This window comes from Schistocerca gregaria, chromosome 7, assembly GCF_023897955.1.
Source record: "Schistocerca gregaria isolate iqSchGreg1 chromosome 7, iqSchGreg1.2, whole genome shotgun sequence".
In the NCBI taxonomy this organism is placed as follows: Eukaryota; Metazoa; Arthropoda; class Insecta; order Orthoptera; family Acrididae; genus Schistocerca; species Schistocerca gregaria.
Window position 1 is genome coordinate 356673736 of NC_064926.1, and position 21626 is coordinate 356695361.

Below are 21626 nucleotides of genomic sequence, written 5' to 3' on the forward strand. Positions count from 1 at the left end.
CGACTTCCTGATACATAAATCTATATTCGATGTTAACAAATTTCTCTTCTTCAGAAACGCTTTCCTTGCCATTGCCAGTCTACATTTTATATCCTCTCTACTTCGACCATCATCAGTTATTTTACTTCCTAAATAGCAAAACTCCTTTACTACTTTAAGTGTCTCATTTCCTAATCTAATTCCCTCAGCATCACCCGATTTAATTTGACTACATTCCATTATCCTCGTTTTGCTTTTGTTAATGTTCATCTTATATCCTCCTTTCAAGACACTGTCCATTCCGTTCAACTGCTCTTCCAAGTCCTTTGCCGTCTCTGACAGAATTACAATGTCATCGGTGAACCTCAATGTTTTTACTTCGTCTCCATGAATTTTAATACCTACTCCAAATTTTTCTTTTGTTTCCTTTACTGCTTGCTCAATATACAGATTGAATAACATCGGGGAGAGGCTACAACCCTGTCTCACTCCTTTCCCAACCACTGCTTCCCTTTCATGCCCCTCGACTCTTATTACTGCCATCTGGTTTCTGTACAAATTATAAATAGCCTTTCGCTCCCTGTATTTTACCCCTGCCACCTTTAGAATTTGAAAGAGAGTATTCCAGTCAACATTGTCAAAAGCTTTCTCTAAGTCTACAAATGCTAGAAACGTAGGTTTGCCTTTTCTTAATCTTTCTTCTAAGATAAGTCGTAAGGTCAGTATTGCCTCACGTGTTCCAACATTTCGACGGAATCCAAACTGATCTTCCCCGAGGTCTGCATCTACCAGTTTTTCCATTCGTCTGTAAAGAATTCGCGTTAGTATTTTGCAGCCGTGGCTTATTAAACTGATAGTTCGGTAATTTTCACATCTGTCAGCACCAGCTTTCTTTGGGATTGGAATTATTATATTCTTCTTGAAGTCTGAGGGTATTTCGCCTGTCTCATACATCTTGCTCACCAGCTGGTAGAGTTTTGTCATGACTGGCTCTCCCAAGGCTGTCAGTAGTTCTAATGGAATGTTGTCTATTCCGGGGGCCTTGTTTCGACTCAGGTCTTTCAGTGCTCTGTCAAACTCTTCACGCAGTATCGTATCTCCCATTTCGTCTTCATCTACATCCTCTTCTATTTCCATAATATTGTCCTCAAGTACAATCCTGGATGTAGTCCTGTGGAACGGCTTGCCATGCCATTTCCACCTGGCGCCTCAGTTGGACCAGCGTTCGTGTTGGACGTGCAGACCGCGTGAGACGACGCTTCATCCAGTCCCAAACATGCTCAATGGGGGACAGATCCGGAGATCTTGCTGGCCAGGGTAGTTGACTTACACCTTCTACAGCACGTTGGGTGGCACGGGATACATGCGGACGTGCATTGTCCTGTTGGAACAGCAAGTTCCCTTGCCGGTCTAGGAATGGTAGAACGATGGGTTCGATGACGGTTTGGATGTACCGGGCACTATTCAGTGTCCCCTCGACGATCACCAGAGGTGTACGGCCAGTGTAGGAGATCGCTCCCCACACCATGATGCCGGGTGTTGGCCCTGTGTGCCTCGGTCGTATGCAGTCCTGATTGTGGCGCTCACCTGCACGGCGCCAAACACGCGTACGACCATCATTGGCACCAAGGCAGAAGCGACTCTCATCGCTGAAGACGACACGTCTGCATTCGTCCCTCCATTCACGCCTGTCGCGACACCACTGGAGGCGGGCTGCACGATGTTGGGGCGTGAGCGGAAGACGGCCTAACTGTGTGCGGGACCGTAGCCCAGCTTCATGGAGACGGTTGCGAATGGTCCTCGCCGATACCCCAGTGTCCCTAATTTGCTGGGAAGTGGCGGTGCAGTCCCCTACGGCACTGCGTAGGATCCTACGGTCTTGGCGTGCATCTGTGCGTCGCTGCGGTCCGGTCCCAGGTCGACGGACACGTGCACCTTCCGCCGACCACTGGCGACAACATCGATGTACTGTGGAGACCTCACGCCCCACGTGTTGAGCAATTCGGCAGTACGTCCACCCGGCCTCCCGCATGCCCACTATACGCCCTCGCTCAAAGTCCGTCAACTGCACATACGGTTCACTTCCACGCTGTCCCGGCATGCTACCAGTATTAAAGACTGCGATGGAGCTCCGTATGCCACGGCAAACTGGCTGACACTGACGGCGGCGGTGCACAAACGCTGCGCAGCTAGCGCCATTCGACGGCCAACACCGAGGTTCCTGGTGTGTCCGCTGTGCCGTGCGTGTGATCATTGCTTGTACAGCCCTCTCGCTGTGTCCGGAGCAAGTATGGTGGGTCTGACACACCGGTGTCAATGTGTTCTTTTTTCCATTTCCAGGAGTGTATTTCCGGGCATCACCAGTCCAATGTCGGTGTAAAGCTTTATGTCACGCAGTCACTAAGGGCACACGAGTGGGCCTTCGGCTCAGAAAGCCCATATCGATGATGTTTCATTGAATGGTTCGCACGCTGACACCTGTTGATGGCCCAGCATTGAAATCTGCTGCAACTTGCGGAAGGGTTGCACTTCTGTCACGTTGAACGATTCTCTTTTTTGGTCGTTAGTCCATTTGTTGCAGGATCTTTTCCGGCTGCAGCAATGTCGGAGATTTTATGTTTTACCAGATTCCTGTTATTCACGGTAAAGTCCTGAAATAGCCGTATGGGAAAATCTCCACTTCATCGCTACGTAGGAGATGCTATGTCCCATCGCTCGTGCGCCTACTATAACTCCAAGTTCAGACGCACTTAAATCTTGACAAAATGCCGTTTAAGCAGCAGTGACCGATTTAACAAATGCAGCAGACACTTGTTTTCTTATACAGGCATTGCCGACCGCAGCGCTATTTTCTCAATCTTTACATACCTCCGTATTTGAATACTCATGCCTGTACCAGTTTCTTTCCCGTTTCAGTGTCTAATCGGCGGTTCCCTTACGGCGGATGGCGGAGGAAACTTTGTAACATGTACGAAAAAGGAATCTGTTGTTGTTTTAGTTATTGTTGTCATAAACTGAGCTAAACTGACCTGTTTCCTATACTTTAACTTCGTATATCTTTATTTTGTAATGGCTAATTACGTGAACGCTAACTCATTAACTCCCCCCCCCCCCGTAGCCAAAACTATTTGAAACTATGTAATTGTATTTGAAGTAATTATTGCTAAAGGATTGAAAACGTAGAACTGCATACTGAATAAGCTGTTCTTTGAAGGTCTGTGTTGCACAGCGCTGTGAACAGTTGGAATGCGTGATGTCACAGTATGCAACTTGCAGTTCCAACACGTAAAACCAACATAATAAAAATTCTACATAAATCTGAAATACGAATTTTTAAAGAATATCTAAATTGCTTTCCTAAGAATTCTATGTGCACAAGCAGACTAAACAAAATTTCAAAAAAATAATCAATGTGACACTAACGTAAAGCTGCACTGTAACATGAAGTCTGTATAAAGAAATATAATTTGACCTGAACTTTACCTATAGTGTATCGGATTTTGAAATGTGGTGCTTAATTGTGAATTATTTCAGGTTGTTTCCTAACTCATGTTGGATTGGCCCTAATGAATTTTCATGGCTTACCTGTGGCGGCCGAAACTCAATACTGCTCGATACTGATGAACATAAAAATTTAGTGGAGTAGCAAACCAGCTAAAACGGAAAGAAAGCCTGGCACAGTACAACGAAAGGACATGCAGCTATCCTAAGAAAATTAACGTTTAGTCTTATCTTTTTGCACCTGTGTTTTGGTTAGTACAATACGGCGACACACTTTTACAAAATCAAATTTTTGTGTGGAGACAGTGGAATATATGTCATTTACTAAATGACTCAAAAGAGACTGACATTCAAAAACTATACTAAAACATTAACTTCTTAAAGATTGCAATAAAATTTACAGAAGTCACTCTAATTTAAAAAAAATGACTCTGCCATGAAATGAGCTAACAGAATGGTAAAGGAGTCTTAAAACTATAACTTATGAGTGCAGACTATGTGAACAGATACTTATACCTAATCGCATCTCGACGATAAAACTAACTGATCTTAACTGATAAAGAAAAATCGTCGGAAATTTACCGTTCACAAATTTGTCGTAAATTACATTCGAGCAGTCACTGCAGCAAGAACATCACCTGAATACCTTGTCTCTTTTGAAATGAGTCTTTACTACATCACATTTCCAACGTTTAACACCCTCTACATTTGTTTCTGTGTGTTCTGTTAGCTATTTCCAGACACATGAACATTATGGTCAATACCAGACTCTCTCATTTAATTTCTCACAGAATGCTACTGTCAATGACGATTCTAATGGCAACAGAAGGTCACAGTGATTGTTCTCAGAACTTCTGTTGCATAAGACAAAGACTGTTGAAAACGTCTGTTTCAAAAAAGTACCGGAATACTGATGTGAAGTACGACACATCGAATGAAAATATAGAGCTAACACAATTTTCACTAAACACGGAAAATAAGCTAATAACCTTACAACTCCTACTATATCTTTCTTCCCTTCCTATTCTACTGGTAAATAATGTGTGGGACGAATGATTACAAAGTTACATATTAGCTCTAATTTGTCTGATATTCACGTCGGGGTCTTTACGTCAGACGTATAGGGTTTGGACAGAAATATGGAAGCACAGGCAGAAATGCAGACTCAAATGTAATTGTATGCGAAGACGGTAGGTTGCTCTTTTGTATTTGATCATTGTCTCAGTACGTTCCACGAGTTTGTCTCCTGTACCAACCTCTTCATCTCAGAGTAGCACTTGCAAATTACGTCCTCAGTTATTTCTTGGATGTTTTCAAATCTCGGTCACACTCTACAACTTTTATCCTCAGCACCTCTCTGTAGTGCACGGAATTTATTCCCTGGTGTCTTAACATATGTCTCTTCTTCTCGTCATGTTTTCTACCTTTTTCTCGTCGTGTTTTCCATATATCTCTTCCTCCCCGATTCCGCTCCGAACCTCTCCATTCCTTACCGCAACAGCCCACCTATTTGTAACATTCTCCTGTAGTACCGTAATTCAGACCCTAAGATTCTCTTACGGTTCCAATTTTCCAAAGCCCATGTCTCACTACCATAAAGTGTTGTGCTCCAAATGTAGTTCTCAAAAATTTCTTCTTGATACTAGTAGACTTCTCGTGGCCGGGAACGTCGTTTTTAGCAATGCTAGTCTACTTTTTATATCCTCTTTTCTCGGTCCATCATGGGTCATTTTGATGCCTAGATAGCAGAATTCCTTAACTTCGTCTACTTCATGACCCTCAATTATAATGTTAAATTTCTCGCTGTTCTCATTTCTGCTAGTTTTCATTGCTTTCCTCTCATCGATTTAGTTTCAGTCCGTATTCTGTAGTCATTACACTGTTCATTACCTTCAACGGAACCTGTAATTCTTCTTAAATTTCACTGAGGATAGCAATGTTATGTGTAGATTGAACAATAGGAGCTAAACAATAAATCCCTGTGTCACAATGTTGTGACGAAAAATAAGGAACGGTAGTTGCAAGAGTCACCGCACAATTAAATGTTCCACTCACGAACCCTGTCAGCAGTGATATAACAAAATGTTTCAAATGGCTCTGATCACTATGGGACTTAACTTCTGAGGTCATCAGTACCCTAGAACTTAGAACTACTTAAACCTAACTAACCTAAGGACATGACACACATCCATGCCCGAGGCAGGATTCGATTTTGCGACCGTAGCGGTCGCGCGGTTCCCGACTGTAGCGCCTAGAACCGCTCGGCCACTCCGGCCGGCCTGGAGTGAAGGGACTGTGATAGCTGTACACCTCCGTCATTGTTAGTTAAACTAGCGACTGTTTGCAGGAAAAATGATAAAAATTCCCTTGAAAACATTGCATGTTCTGTATTTGTTTGTCCACTCCGACTACAGGCTGTTTTGAATGCCGACAGGTTTCCTGCACGGTATTTGGCATGATAATGTGTTTCGATTTTCGTGTTACCATATTTTTATCAACACCTGTCTACCAGTCTTCCTGTAAAAGAGAGATCCAGTAAATGCTGGGTAACTCCAAAAAGCACAACGTTCTGACCTCCGTTTTTGTCCTGTAGCGATGTTTACAAGCAGTTGTGTACTGATTTATTCTTGTGAGAAGCAAACGGCAACCATTCTAGTAAATGTCAGGAGAATATGACCTTTCACCATGTGAAAGTGGAGCCATTCCACGTTTGGCATCCTTATCGAGCTACCTTCTCTAGTCCAGCTTTATCAGCCAAGGGGTACTGGTGGCTACTTGTGATGGAGTCGCATACACTTTTAACACCACCTGCGCGTATTAGATATTCGTCTAAGATAGGAAACTTCTTGAGTGACAACTGCATTATCAAGGGATTTATGGCAAGAATCTGGGTTACTAAAGGAGTGATTATACAACTTGGTGGCCATTATGGTACAATTTGTATTTAAAACAGTTAGCAATAAGCTGTCTTCTTTGTGAAAGTCTTCTTTGTTTTACTTTAGTTTTTTTGTTTGTAAATTTATCTCTGTTGCTAAACATTACGTAAATCTCAGTCTAACCCGCTGTCAACATGGACGCCGTCTCTTTCCTGAAGGGTAGCTAAGGTTTCAGCACTAAAACGAAATGTTTGGTTGTGGCAGAGAGAGGCAGGTACGAAGCCACGTGAGGGCGCGAAAGATGCATCTCTACAAGTCGCGTAGTATCTAGAGGAAAAGTCGGTGTTCAGCTGCTGCTCTCGACAGAACGCTAATCAGAGAGCAAACTTGCCGGGGTAAGTTAAGTGTGGCCTCTCTGGAGTAGGGAGCGGGGAAGAGCTCTCGCGTCCCAGTAGGCGAGCTGAGAAAGGACATCAGAACCGTTTCCAGAAGAGAAAACAAGGACTTGCCGGCGCTCGATAAGGCTGCGCGGGGGGGGGGGGGGGGGGGGGGGGGAGCTCAGAATCCCGAGAACGGCCCCGTCTTATCTCCCAGCGGCTCTGCAGTTCACATTACCCTCGCGCTGAGGGGCCGCACTCTTTAAAGCCGGGGCGAAACGGCCTTGGCAAAGCATACTGACACGTCAAGTGCGCCAGGGTAGGGTGTGCTACGCTGGATAAATCCCACTCAGTGTATGAAATATAGTCGTTAATTAGGTCATTACACATCCGATTCACTATAATCTGCTCTTAATTATAAGTAGCAAATCTCAAAACGGAAAGCAGCTATTTATGTGGCTAGTACGCATGTGCGTACTTGTGATTCAATACAAATTCTCAGTCGTACTATGTAAACGCCAAACATTTTAGTTATAACAATGAAGAAATCACGAAATACAATGGGCAACCTCTAACGTAGGGCCCACATCGAAATGTCACATCATGCCCATGTCATATCATTACAAACAATAGCAGTTTACTTTCTGAGGCATTTAATTTAATGTCTCCTTCTATTGACTACTAACAAGGAGACTGCGACTACGCGTCATCAACGATTTCGTTCAAATTTATCGTGTGTCCAGTTGTTGGCCAGAAATGAGGGTGATGGATATGAGAACTCCTGATAGCAAATCGTTTAGACAATATAATTTTTGTGCGATTCGGGCGAGGTGTTAGGCGTTCATGGCGGTATAGTTGTCAAGCAACGTTTGGCCAAGTGGAAAGAGTGCAGACCGCTAATCCTATGGTCGTGGAGTCGAATTCCTGTGTTATAACTTTTTGTTTATAATTTTCAGGTTCTACGTTACTTACAAGCAAATAAAATAGATAATGCTCAGTCTATTGTACTAATTTACACTTTCATTACGTTTATGAAAATGGAAGGGAAAGAGTACCATGCGAAACATAGGATGTCTTCACCACTTAATAAAAATTTGAGAAACTTACAACATTAAACAAAAATTATTTAGCTGGCGTGGTGAATCCGTGCGCCGAAGAGAACAAATTTATTTCGTCAACTGATTTCTGTGAAGAAAAAAAAATTCACAACTACACGCAGAAATTTTTCAAAATACAGAACGATTATCTTCCTGTAACATTAAAGTGATTTCTCATGCCCCTCCTCCTTTATGCACTCGCTAGTGCAACCGTGCGATGACTTAATCTATCGTCAAGTGAAGAAATTGATCAAAAACTTCAAAATTGCCTTTATCTCACAGAGGGAGAAAACGAAATCACATCCATTCCTTTAAAATACATTTAAATGCCAATATTTGGTGTAACGATGCGATACATGTGGTTCACTTCCAGACTGTGCGACGAGAGAGAACCTTTTATGAACCTAACAAAGTCTCTTTTTCCAAAGATATTTTAAAATCACCTACGTAACCGTAAAAATGTGTCGCTTGTAACGTATGCAAGATGTCAGGAAAATTACTGCTATCCCTCTGTTTACCATAAATATCACAGAACCTCACGTAAATCATCAGCTGCAAAATAATAAAGGTATGTAATTTTCTGTACGTATTTCTGGTATACGCCTTAGACCCATCCTGGTTATTTATTTACAATCCGAAATTTTCGTTGACCTTTCATTTTCATATATTTTGTGAAAATATCAATAAATTCAATAAACTGGACATTATTTCAATTTATTTGTTTCTAAGTAACACAGAGATTGAAAAAAAAATGTTTGCAATAGAAACTGGACACCCGATGCTCGATTAACCATTCTGTACTGCTACCACTGTGCCAGCCTAAGCCCGGAAACTACGCTAATATAAATGTGTTGTGTCTCGCCCAATCCGCTCTGTTTTATTCCAAACGATTGATCATCTGTAGCTCCCACTTTTGTCACTTTTATTGTATCATAAATTTTTACTAAATCCGCGTCCCCCCGTAAGTTCAACCAGAATCCTCTGATCCACCGTGCAGTCTCGCTGGTACCCTTTCTGTGCTCACTGCGAAAATTTTCTGGAGCACACCTCGCGGCCCACCGAGTAAGGCGGTGCTCGGTAGGACACTGGAATTCTATTCAGGAGAAGGTAGGTTCAAGTACCGGTTAAGTCATGGGGGCTTAAGTTCTTCGTGTCGTCTATAAATTGCTCAACCTAAATGTGAGGCTGGATCCATTTAAGTAGAACATTTTCTTCACCATTGTTCCCCATTCCAAGCTTGGTGTACCGTCGTTGACGGGACCTCACAACACGTTCCTCTGGTGGGTATGAGTGTGAGTACCTCTAGTGGGCCTCCGTCACTCAATAACTCTATGACACGGAGCCAACACTACAGTTGGTGCACTATGAAAATTAGACGCAACGGATTTTAACGCAAATGACCATAAAGTGTGGCCCCGTATTGTGAAACAAAGAACGACACGTTGTAATTCTTACTGCAAGACGTCTCCTATTATCCGCCACATAAGTAAGTAAAATAACCACATAAGTAAGTAAAATAACCGAAGGAATTGACGTGATCTTGTAAATTTGAATGATAGAATTAAATATCAGGACAGATTTATTTATAAGAAATGAGATAATGGATTATGGTCAACATAACACATTATCTCGTATTCCTGTAGTAAAATATCCTGATTGGGAGTAGACATATTTGAACCGAGAGCGATATCTCGACTTTAATTGTGACGTTGAACAGATAATGCCATCTCCCTATGATTAATTCGAATGACAGTGACTTTGAACTGGACCAGGAAAAGAACTATACAATGCACTCAAATCAGAAAAGAGGTGCTGCTGCTATGGTTGCACAATATAGTAAGATAATTCACTCGAAACATTCCAATTGCCGGAGCTGTGAAATACAATATACGTGTACAAAGCTCGAGACCCAGACAGTGTACCTACGGCACCGCTCGTTCAATGCATCTTTGCGGCCAGACTTCTAAATCCAAACGTCCCACATGGGACGTGGTCAGATCTATGATGTGTGACCATATTATTATTGTTTTGCGCCTGCGATAGAGAGCGCACTCGTGTACGACTATTGACTTAAGAAAGTGCCACTGCTTTCTCGGCCAGCCACCAGTAGCGTTTCTGCGAAATGTTTTCGCTGGTTAAGCTGATACTAACCTTAGCGGAAGGGGGAAACAATGTGAGAGACCCTGCAGAAACGGTGGGATGAGCCAGGAAAGAATTAGTGAGCACTGTTTTTCCTCTGGCCATTGGGGAAATATGCCATGGCCCCTGCTGCTGACTGTCTGCTCCCTGTAGCCAGTGACCACCGTGACTCAGGCCGCGACTCCACGGCGGCTTCTGCTGTACAAATGCACCGGCTCGATTGCCCTCCACGTTTTCTCAACCTGTAATCGGTCGTATTTTGAGAAATGACGACATTAAGCCTCAACTGCTGCTGCTGTGGCTGCCCGACCAAAATAAGTCTTAGACTCCTCCACCTCAGGCAAGTGCATGATTGCATTCATTGTCAGCCCTCTCAGATAATCTCATAGACTATAGAACATGTGATTATAGTTCGACTGTAAATATAGTAGAAGAAAGTAGACCGAAACAACTTGCCATCCTTCAACCATCAAACTTAAACCCCAACCTTATTTCTTGATGGTTCGTCTGTACTGCTCCACACTTCAGATCTTGGAGTTCCACAACTGCTATCACGAGGTTGAGTGAAATCTTTCCAGGCCTCTCACCAAGGAAGCCGTGGGTCCTCTGCAAAGCTGTCACACCACTGACGACTGAGCTACGGACACAAATCAGTCCTCTACACAGACAGACCACAAACGTTACATAAGTCAGAGGAGGTCGGAAGGTAAATCCAAATTGAATAAAATAGATACATTACCCGAGGCTCTAATAGGAAGCAGCTTTTACAAATTCTGGACAATGAAGCATACTACTAAGGAAACCGTTGATGTCAGTGCATTCTTAGGCTTCCGAACCTCAACCGGCAAATGTGGTTTCCTTATAGGATCACTTTGTTGTTGTTTGGCTATCTGTCTGCCCGACAGTTAAGACCCTTTGTCTCAGGAACGGGTAGACGTATCAACTTGAAATTTGTGTCACATACTAAGATCTATGGTTCGTTGGCAACGTAAAACATATAAGCTAAGTCAGCGCAGTCAAAAACTACGGCCATTTATGTCATACAGTCTGATAGTCTCAAACACACTCATCAAAACGTAAAGGATACCTGTCGTTGATCTACAACCATCAAATTAGCCAAGAAACAAGGTTTCACAAAAAAAATCTGTTCTGTCATTTGTTGTCTGCCTAACTGTCAGTCTCTTGAGATCCCTTTTTCTGAGAAATTGCAGTAGTATATGCGAAACTATGCAGAAAATTTAAACTTCAAATTAAAATGTTATCGAAAGTGTTTGAATTTCCACGTCCAGTATCTTGCCATTACCGATAACGATAACAGGAGAACATAATAGACTTTCTCGATTTCTATTATAGTTGAAACATTTATACATGATGGTCAGAGACGGTCTGAAAAGCTTGTAACGATATTTCTGGGTAGGTCATACTGAGAAATAATTGTTAGGGTAAAACCCCTATACGTTTCACCATTTCCGACTTAATCAGCGTTGATAACAGGCAGTCTAGCCGTTGTGCACGCAAACTTAAGTGGCCTCCCAGAGACAGTGTGGCCAAACGTATTCTTCTTTTGGTTTCCTACAATAGGAGAAGACAGCGATACAAAAACTTGACATGGGCAGTAGTAAGGTCTGACCAGAGCCAAAGGCTGAGCAGTCTCGTACGCTGTAAGAACCACTGACACTAATTGATTGTGGCGGGGCATTTGAATTCTGCGTGCGCAAATGTCTGATTCGAAAACTGCAACGCTAATTAACTCGCTAAAGATAAGACGTATTGATTTTTTCTTAACAATGATTTCTCAGCACGATCTATCTTGCAACAATACAACTCTCTTGGAATGGCAAGCACAGCTTAGAAACATTATGAATAACGGTAAAGAATACTCAACACTCAATAATAATTCCAAATATCATAAAAGCTATAACAAAAAATTCAAGAATGATGAGGTGTTTCTACAATTCGCATAGCTGTTTGAAGATTTATTCGAGACTACCGGCTTCACATCAGTATAGCTACATCTTCAGGTCTATAGTTGTCATAATTTCATTTCCAGTTTTCTCTGAATCCATGGTCTGTACTCATCAGACTGTTCATTCAATTAACATAATGTTTGCCGTGTTATTCTTCTTCATACTCACTAAGGACAGCAACGATATCATCACATGTTGCTATTGATACCTTTTCACCCTGAACTTTAATCCCGCTCTTCCAGTTTTCTTTTATTTCCGTCATTACTTCTTCGATGTGTAGATTGGACCGCAAGCCGAAAAAGTCCATCGCTGTCTTACACCATTTTTAATCCTGAGAATTCGTTCTTGGTATTCCAGTCTTATTTTTCCCTCTTGGTTCTTGTAAATATTGCATTTTATCTCTATTTCCCTATAGCTAACTGCAAATTTTCTAGGAATTTCTAACATCTTACACCATTTTACTCTGTCCAATGCTTTTTTGTAAGTCCTCAAATTCCATAAGTGTGTCTTGAATTTTCTTCCCAAAAATTGCAAAAATGGGTTGTTTTGTTGTCTCAATACCAGTACGGGATTGTTTATCGTCCGACAGCTCAACATGGTAACGCGGACGAACTTTCACGTCTCCCGATTGGCCCTCAAACTTTGACGCTTCTGCTCCATCTTGTTGTCACATGGATGCTTAAGAGTCCGAACTGCTTCAATCCTTTCCTCTGAACTATAGGAAAATTTTGCAGGCCACGTAATCTGATTCAGATTTTAAAATATTTCTAAAATACATTCGCACGTCTTGGCCTCGCTCTTTGCGTTGCATAAAGTGTAGTGCGCCGGTACTTTGCACGTCGACTTGGCGCCAACATTTATTTCATTTCAGGCTCAGACGGACATCAGCGCCTAAATCACAGTCAAATTCGCCACTGTCATTTCCTTCTGTGTGTCTTCCCCCAGATCCCGAGGACAGCGCGGCCCTAGCAGCCGCCATAGGGTGTCCTCACGACACCGCGGGCGACCTCATGGAGACGGAACCTTCTCCTCCTCCGCCTCCTCTAGTGCCACGGATGGAGCTGAACCCGCCTACGATGCAGCCGACGATGCTTTCGTATGGGTCTCAGGAGGTGGACGCTTACCCTTCTGGGCGTTTTACGGGGGACGTTTTCACAAGGGCGAAGGCTGGATGACGGGTTACGCCCGGAAGTCGGACGTCCCCTGCAGCCACAGCTTCAAGTCCATCAGTGTCCACACTCCTGCCTCTGCCCCCATTGTCGTACCCCATTTGCGACAGGGAAGAAATTTTGCAGCTTAAGCGCCAGCACGCCAGTCAGGAACGACAGGGAAGAGAAGGCTCTGAGAAGAAGTCAGCCAATCGCATTCTGACTTGACCTCCCTCCAGGACGACAATGCGACAGCAGAGGCCCCTTATGTGGAGAGAAGATAAGCGCAGCGACCGAGTGGTGGCGGCCAGTTCCGTAAAAGCTTCAAGAACAGCGATTTTGATGTCGGCTTCAACGCTAGTCACTTCACTTGTACTCTCTATGTAGCACAGGCTTGGGATTGTCTATAATGAAGAAGATTGATTGTTCGTAAAAACAAGAGAGATCAGCCAGATACCAGTAACGTCCTGCCCCGATATTTCGGCGCAGAGTCTTCTTGTCATTTCCAGATTAGTGCCATTGTAGTAGTACTGGCGAATACGCGCTCAGCTCCGCTATTTAAAGCCATACTGCGGTGATATTGCACATTCGCTGTTCAGCGTGCTCGTTCATAACGGCTCCGTGCGCTGCGCCTCGCGCCCTCCACGGTGAAAGCTTGGCGTATCGATATCAGGTCGATTTTCATCTTTATGCAGATAAGTACGTCGACTACGAAGTTTCTCTTTAACAGGATTCCAAGCAGAGTTTGCCTGATAACCGCTATCTCGATTGATGAGAGTCTCGTTGTCAGACAATCTTATTTCCGCAGATTCATTGATAATCGAGCTCCAAAAGTATGATGTATGGGCCAAAATTTTTGTGTCGTTGTAATTCATGGAATGGTCTGTAGAAATACAATGTTCGGCGATTGCGGACTCGGTGGGTTGGAGAAGGCTAGTATGTCGTTGGTGTTCCACAATGCGTTCCTGCACAGTTCGTGTTGTTTGCCCTATATACGATTTGCCGCATTCACACGGAATTCTGCAACACCTGATTTACGGAGGCCCAGGTCGTCTTTAACGGACCCCAACAGTTATGAAATATTGGAAGGAGGGAGAAAGATGACTCTCACTTGATACTTTCTCAATATTCTGCCTCGCCTTCTCCAACTCACCAAGTCCGCAATCGCCGAACATTGTATTTCCACAGACCATTCCATGAATTACAACGACACAAAAATTTTGGCCCTTACATCAAACTTTTGGAGCTCGATCATCAATGAATCTGTGGAAATAAGATTGTCTGACAGCGAGACTATCATCAATCGAGATAGCGGTTATCAACTAAACTCTGCTTGGAATCCTGTTATAGAGAAACTTCGTAGTCGACGTAGTTATCTGCACAAAGATGGAAATCGACCTGATACCGATACGCCAGGCTTTCACAGAGGAGGGCGCGAGGCGGAGCACGGAGTTGTTATGAACGCGCACGCTCAGCAGCGCATGCGCAATGTCACCTCAGTACGGCTTTAAATAGCGGAGCTCAGCGCGTACTCGCCAGTACTACTACAGGGGCACTCACCTGAAGATGGCCAGAAGACTCTGTGCCGAAATATCGCGGCAGGACGTTACTGATATCCGGCAGTTCTCAAGTCTTTTTATGGAACAATCAGTACGCCGGGAAAGCTTCAAACATCAAGAAGATTGATTATTTTGTGTGTCGCTCTTTCCTTGTGATGCATCTGTGTTATGGCCAAAGTTAAGAATTGTAACTTTCTTATTGTAATAAGACTCATCAATACGACTCGTTTGGTTGTTTGTCTAGCGAACCGAGTATGCAGTCTTCCTAGACACTACAACCGGCTCTTTAGCCATTAATTACAGATACGAAATATGAAAAGCTCTGTATGGAACTTTCAGTAGAAGTCTCATTCTTAAGTACCTTATGCGAACTCGCAAGTGCGCTTTCCAAGAAGCAGCTAGCTTGGCTATGGCCGCGTTACTAACCCTTACGGTCAGCTGCAATTGTAGAAATGTGTTAAGTAGGGAATAGAAACTGCCAGAAACCACTTGTCACTAGTAGGTATGTCTTATGCTGTACGTTAGTTGTGTAGTTCCACTAGTTTTCATGAAGTTAGATAACACTGCACACCAGATGTAGCGCTCTTACAGTCCAGCCACGTTCTCCGGGAAGGGAGAAGGGCGTGGCCGCAGCAGCCAGTGGGGCACTTCCCCCCCTCCCCACCCCGTCCATATGTCGGACAAGGCTGCAATATTTCACGCACTCCATTCGGACGGTTGTCTCCTTAACAGCGAGTAGTAACGGAGCCATAACGCGGGCCATATTTCTGTGTCAGCAGCTGCTGACAGCTCTGCTAATGCCCCCAGGCTCGCTACTCGATGGGGCAGGGAGCAGTATAGCTGATCGCTAGCGAGTGTGGGACGGTAACTTGGTGTCCGCTGGGTTCCCGTGTCACCTTCTGTACGAGAGGCACACCACTGAATCACGGAGAGCATTAGAAATCTTCGAGAAATTGTACAATTAAATGTGGCGTAACGCTCGAGTTTTCTATTCACATTGGTATGTAGAATCTATGACGTCGATGGCATACAAGCAGACATTCAGAAAAATGTCCTCCACACCTTCCAGAAAATAGCAAGGAGAGATGCGTCAGTGAATTATCACATGATCAGCTTAACAACTAGTTTAACCAAGTTTCGGAAAAAAATAATTTACAGCAAAATGAGGAAAAAAGTAATTGAGGATCTGTAAGTTCGGCTTTAGGGAAGCTAAAGGTACTAGAGAGGCAAATCTGACGTTGCGCTTCGTAATGGAAGCAACAGCTACAGTTATTCAAAGCACGATCAAAGGAACTGTAGACGTAGAAAAAATATTAGATAACGCAAAATGCTGCAAAGTGTTTGAAATTCTCAGGAATATAGATGCAAGCTATGGGGAATGAGTGATAGCGTACCGTTTGCACATGAACAAAGAAGGGGGAAGAAGTGCTCGGATTTGAAGTAAAAGACAGGGACACAGTTTTTAGCCTCTGTCGTCCAATTTAAATGTCAAAGAACAAATGACAGAAATAAGGAAGCAAATGGAATTAAAATTCGGGGTGAAAGGAAATCAAGAATCGCTGATAATACAGCTGTCCTTTGCAGGAGTGAAGGTGCATCACAGGACTTGTTGAATGGACGGACAGTTTACTGGAACACAGTATGGGCTGAGAGTAAACCAAAGAAGTACGAGGGTAATGATGAATCATGAGAGATTAAGGACAAACCTATCAAAATTTATGACCACTAAGTAGACAAAAACATTCTGCTACGCAGGACGCAAAATACTACATAACGTACACAGTGACGAAGACATAAAAAGAGACTAGTGCGGGCAAAGAGGGCATTCTTTGCAAATGAATATATGCCTTAGTTTAAACAACAAACTACAGAGAAATTGCGCTTGGAGCGCGGCATTGGATGGTAGTGAATCATGGACCGAGGGAGGAACGGAAAACAAGAGAATCAAGGTGTGTGACATGATGTGTTAAAGAAATATGTTGAAAATTAGTTGGAGTGATTCAGGAGAGTCTCCTCAGAATCGGCAATGAAGGGAAATTTTGAAAACATTGATAAGAAGAAAGGAGAAGATGACAGGACATCTGTTAAAATATAAAGGAATAACTTCCTGTGCACTTGAGAGAGCTGCAGCGGGAAGACAGATGCTGGAATACATCGAACAAATAATTTAGGACGTTGTGAGCAAGTGCTACTCTAAAATCAATGATCTGACGCAATACAATGATTCACTGTGGGCCGCATCAAACCAGCCAGAGGACTGACGGCCCGAAAGAAAGAGACAGGGTGAGAGAGAGGGAGAGGGAGAGAATTTTTTCTCGAGTGTGTGAGATGACTATTGGAATCATTTCCAGTGTTGTTATTGAAATGGTTTTCTTCTAAAAGTAGTTTGATTGCAGCTACTGTAACCTACGCAACTATTTTCATCTCTTAATCACTATTACAGTCTACTCCATTTTTACCTTCTTCCGTTCCTTATGTATTGGTCACCCTATATGATTTTAACGCCCCACACGTCCCTCCATTAATAAATGGACGACTATATCATGCCTCAGGTTTTATCCTTTCAACAGATCAATTTCTTTGGTAACATTCTGCCAAAAATTTACTTTGTCTGCAATTCGATTCAGTATGTCCTTTTGTTATTCGATCTATCAGTCCACTCTTCGACATTCCTTTGCGGCACCACTTTTGAAAAACTTCTATTCTCTTCCATTCTGAAATGCTTATTTCCACGTTTCACTTCCCTACAAGGCTCCATTCCGGACAAATGTCTTTTTAAAAGTCTCGCTTGCCAGACTACTCGTCAGTGCCAAATAACGTCCACAATGGTAGACATATTAGACATGTCTTAACCTAAAACCGAATATGTGTGGTGAAATTTAAATGTTGAATGTGTGTGCACTGCGTAGTAAGTAACTAATTTAAGAATTTTCCCATATAGCTCAATACTTGTCACCCTGTAACACGCCTTGAAGAACTCTCAAACATTGGCTGAGCAAGGATGAAGGGAACACGGAAACTCAGCCATAATCCAAAGCAACAGTTCTCAATAGAGAATTGTTCAATACTGATTCATAAGCAGCATCAACATAGTGTCTTGCAAATTCTCGCTAGAAAACCTCAACCAAAGCACACTCCAAGTCCTGTAATAAGGATTGCTACTCCGATGAATGTGGTTGCTGTTTTTACGACAAAAGGAGCAAGGAGGATTGGATTCAGTGCACACAATGTAAAACACGGTGTTCATGAAATATGCGATAATGGTTCTGTAGAAATATCAAGGCTCTGTACATTACGTGAAGATGGCTCTGTACAACTTGAAAGTGAGTGAATTATAAGTTCATTGTATCCTCAAATTTTGCATTGTTTCCATAAATATTGACTATGTAACTTCCATTATTGGTCACAATAATGTATTTCTCATTTTTGACTAATGTATGGCACGCTTTGTGTCATAAATATCGAGGTGGATTTATGACCATCAGTACTCCTTGCAAACACTGGTTTTCCGTTTGCTACACAAAATTTTGTGCTTAAAAAGCTACTAAATGTAAGACAATTATTTTCAAAAGAATATACGGGTGATCAAAATGACAGTATAAATTTGAAAACTGAATAAATCACGGAATGGTGTAGGTAGAGAGGTACAAATTGAGTCACATGCTTCGAATGACATGGGGTCTTACTAGAACAAAAAAAAAGTTCAAAAAACTGTCCGACAGATGGCGCTTCATCTGATCAGAATACCAATAATTAGCATAACAAAGTAACACAAAGCAAAGATGATGTTCTTTACAGGAAATTCTCAATATGTCCACTATCATTCCTCAACAAAAGCTGTAGTCGAGGAATAATGTTGTGAACAGCACTGTAAAGCATGTCCGGAGTTATTGTGAGGCATTGGCGTCGGATGTTGTCTTTTAGCATCGCTAGGGATGTCGGTCGATCACGATACACTTGCGACTTCAAGTAACCCCAAAGCCAATAATCGCACGGTCTGGGGACCTGGGCGGCCAAGCATGACGAAAGTGGCGGCTGAGCAAACGATCACCACCAAACGACGCGCGTAAGAGATCTTTCACGTATCTAGCAACATGGGGTGGAGCGCCATCCTTCATAAACACCGTAAGTTCCAGCAAGGTGATTACCATCCAGGCTTGGGATGATGCGATTCTGTAACATATTGGTGTACCTCTCACCCGTCAGGGTAGCAGTTACAAAACCAGAATAACGCATTTCCTCAAAGAAAAAAGGCCCGATAACACTAGATGTGGTAAATCCAAACCATAATGTGACTTTCCGGTCGTGCAATGGAGTTTCCACGATAGTTCTAGGATTATCGGTAGCCCATATTCAGCAGTTGTGGGCGCTGACACACCCTCGGAGCGTGAAATGAGCTTCGTCGGTCCACAACACGTTACTCAACCAATCGTCATCTTTCGCCATATTTTGAAACGCCCACACCGCAAATGCCTTCCGCTTCACTAAATCGCCAGGTAAAAGTTCATGATGGCGATGGATTCTGTACGGATAGCATCGGAGGGTATGCCTCAGTGCGAAACAAACAGTAGAATATGGAAGACCTGTGCGACGTGCGACTGCACAAACGCTGACTTTTCCCGTGCATAGATGAACCCGCCACAGTCTCCACTTCTTCCTGAAGTGCCTCAGCAGTATTACGCCTTGTGCTCGGTCGGCCACTACGGGGTCTATCGTCTAAACAACCCGTGGCTTCTAACTTTGAAATCATTCTCGCCGCAGCTGCATTTGTCAACGGAACTTTACCCGCTCGAATCCCCTTCCTATGGCGATAGGATCGTAGCGCTGAACTAGCACATTCCCCATTCTGATAATAAAGCTTTACTAAAAGGTAACGTCAACATGCTGCGACTGCTGGCGCATCTGAGTCTCTCTCTCATTACAGCTCCTTTTATACACGATTGTCATGCGCAGTCACTGACGTTTTGCTGTCCAGCGCCATCTGTCGGACATTTTGTGAACTTTTTTTTGTTCTAATAAAACTCCATGTCATTCCAAGCATGTGTTTCAATTTTTACATCTGTATCTACATTATTCCGTGCTTTATTAAGTTTAGAAATTTATACTAACTTTTTGGTCACCCGGTATAATGGACGTGTTGGTGCGTAGATCATTAAATCAATTAGACATCTCTACACAATATTTGAGACAATTATCTAAACACATGAGATTATTACCGTCAAAAACTATTCGGTCGTTATGTCAGACTAATCAAACTCCTGTTTGGCAGAGACGAAAACGAAAAAGAGCTCACAAGTTGCCAGCGAGCAGCACGGGCGACTCAGGCTGTGCAGGGTGGTCCAGCCAAGGCGCGGGCGGGGAGCAGACGCCGGCAGTCTTCCATTAGTGGGGCGGCGGCTCTGCCATGCACGGGCGTCCGGTCTCTGGCGCTCTGGCTGTCTGGCAGTCTGGCTACCAAGAGGTGCTCGCCGTCTGAGCTGCGTGACGTCTCCAGCAGCCATTAACGCCGTGCCCGGAAAATTGCTGTTAGCCGGCATTAATATTAAAAGTTTGCTCTGCTTCCTCTGCGCACTGATGAAAAATACTCTCACTGCTGCTGCTGCTGCTCCTGGTGGTGCGTCCAGAAAGTGGGCCCAAATGGAGGTGGCGGGAGAAGAGGGGGGAGGGGCAAGAGAAGTGGAGCGCCAGAACACGTCAGGCCCCCTCATCCCCTTAGCCCAGGGTAAGCTCTGCACATCTCTCTCTGACACTCAAACCGCTCTGCAGCTCTGCCTTTTAGGAAAAATATCCAACATCAGCGCGCTTCTGCCGGAAAACGATTGTTGAAACCTTTCTCCAAATTATTCTACAGGGTGTCGCACATAAAACTGACGCGCCTCACATCTGAAATGCAAATAACAGTGAGATAACTAAAAAGTAATAGGTAATACTAACGTTAGCAAACATGTAGTCACCTGTTTACAAGAGGTGCTGGGAATGGTGTTCACGGCCATCCGAACATATGCAGACGTTTCCAGTAACATACTGTAATTCTGCAGGAACGATATTGTTAATTTCTCCAGTAATTTTCCGTTTAAGATCGGCTAGTGTGCATGGATCGTGACCATGCGCTTTGGTCCGACGCAGCGACAAGTGCCAGCACGAAGATCAAGAGCGATGTAGCAGAGAGGACTGTGGGTTGGCATCAGCCAGTAGCACGCTGACTAAGACGTCACTACGACTGGAGCGGCATCTGTATGAAGAGAATAAAAGAGACGCGCCGCCTGGCCGCGGGCGCACTAGTAGCCCAGCACTAGAAGAGAGGACTAGAAGAGCCGCGGAGATATTAACGATGGTAGTGGCTTATGAAGTTGTGTCATTAGCTTGCATGGAAATTGTATCTATCGAAGGACATTGATAATTTCCATGTCGCCAGTTGCTTGGGACCCATCACGTAGAAAATAAAGTTAAGTATTGTCAATTCAATTACTGTAATAAACTACATTAATACGATTTGCTTTTATGTTGTCTAGTTATCCGACAAAACAGCTTCCTAGGCACCCTATAACAGGCGAGTGGGCAGGTTCCCATACATTTCGCTCTTTAATGTGCCGTATAAATAAAAGACCGGTAAACTTGGGTTGGCTCAAATGACTCTGAGCACTATGCGACTTAACTTCTGAGGTCATCAGTCGCCTAGAACTTAGAACTCATTAAACCTATCTAACTTAAGGATATCACTCACATCCATGCCCGAGGCAGGATTCGAACCTACGACCGTAGCGGTCGTTCGGTTCCAGACTGTAGCGCCTAGAACCGCACGGCCACTCCGGTCGGCGAAACGTGGGTGCCAGAGGTATCTAGTGACAAGTCTGTCTTCAGGGAACACGTTCTTAGTGTGCTCCACACTTTAGTTCAATGTGTGAGGAGCTGTTCATCTTGTTGGAATAAAGCTCATCTATAGCTCTTCCGCACAGAAATAATCAAAGATCTGTAGATACCTG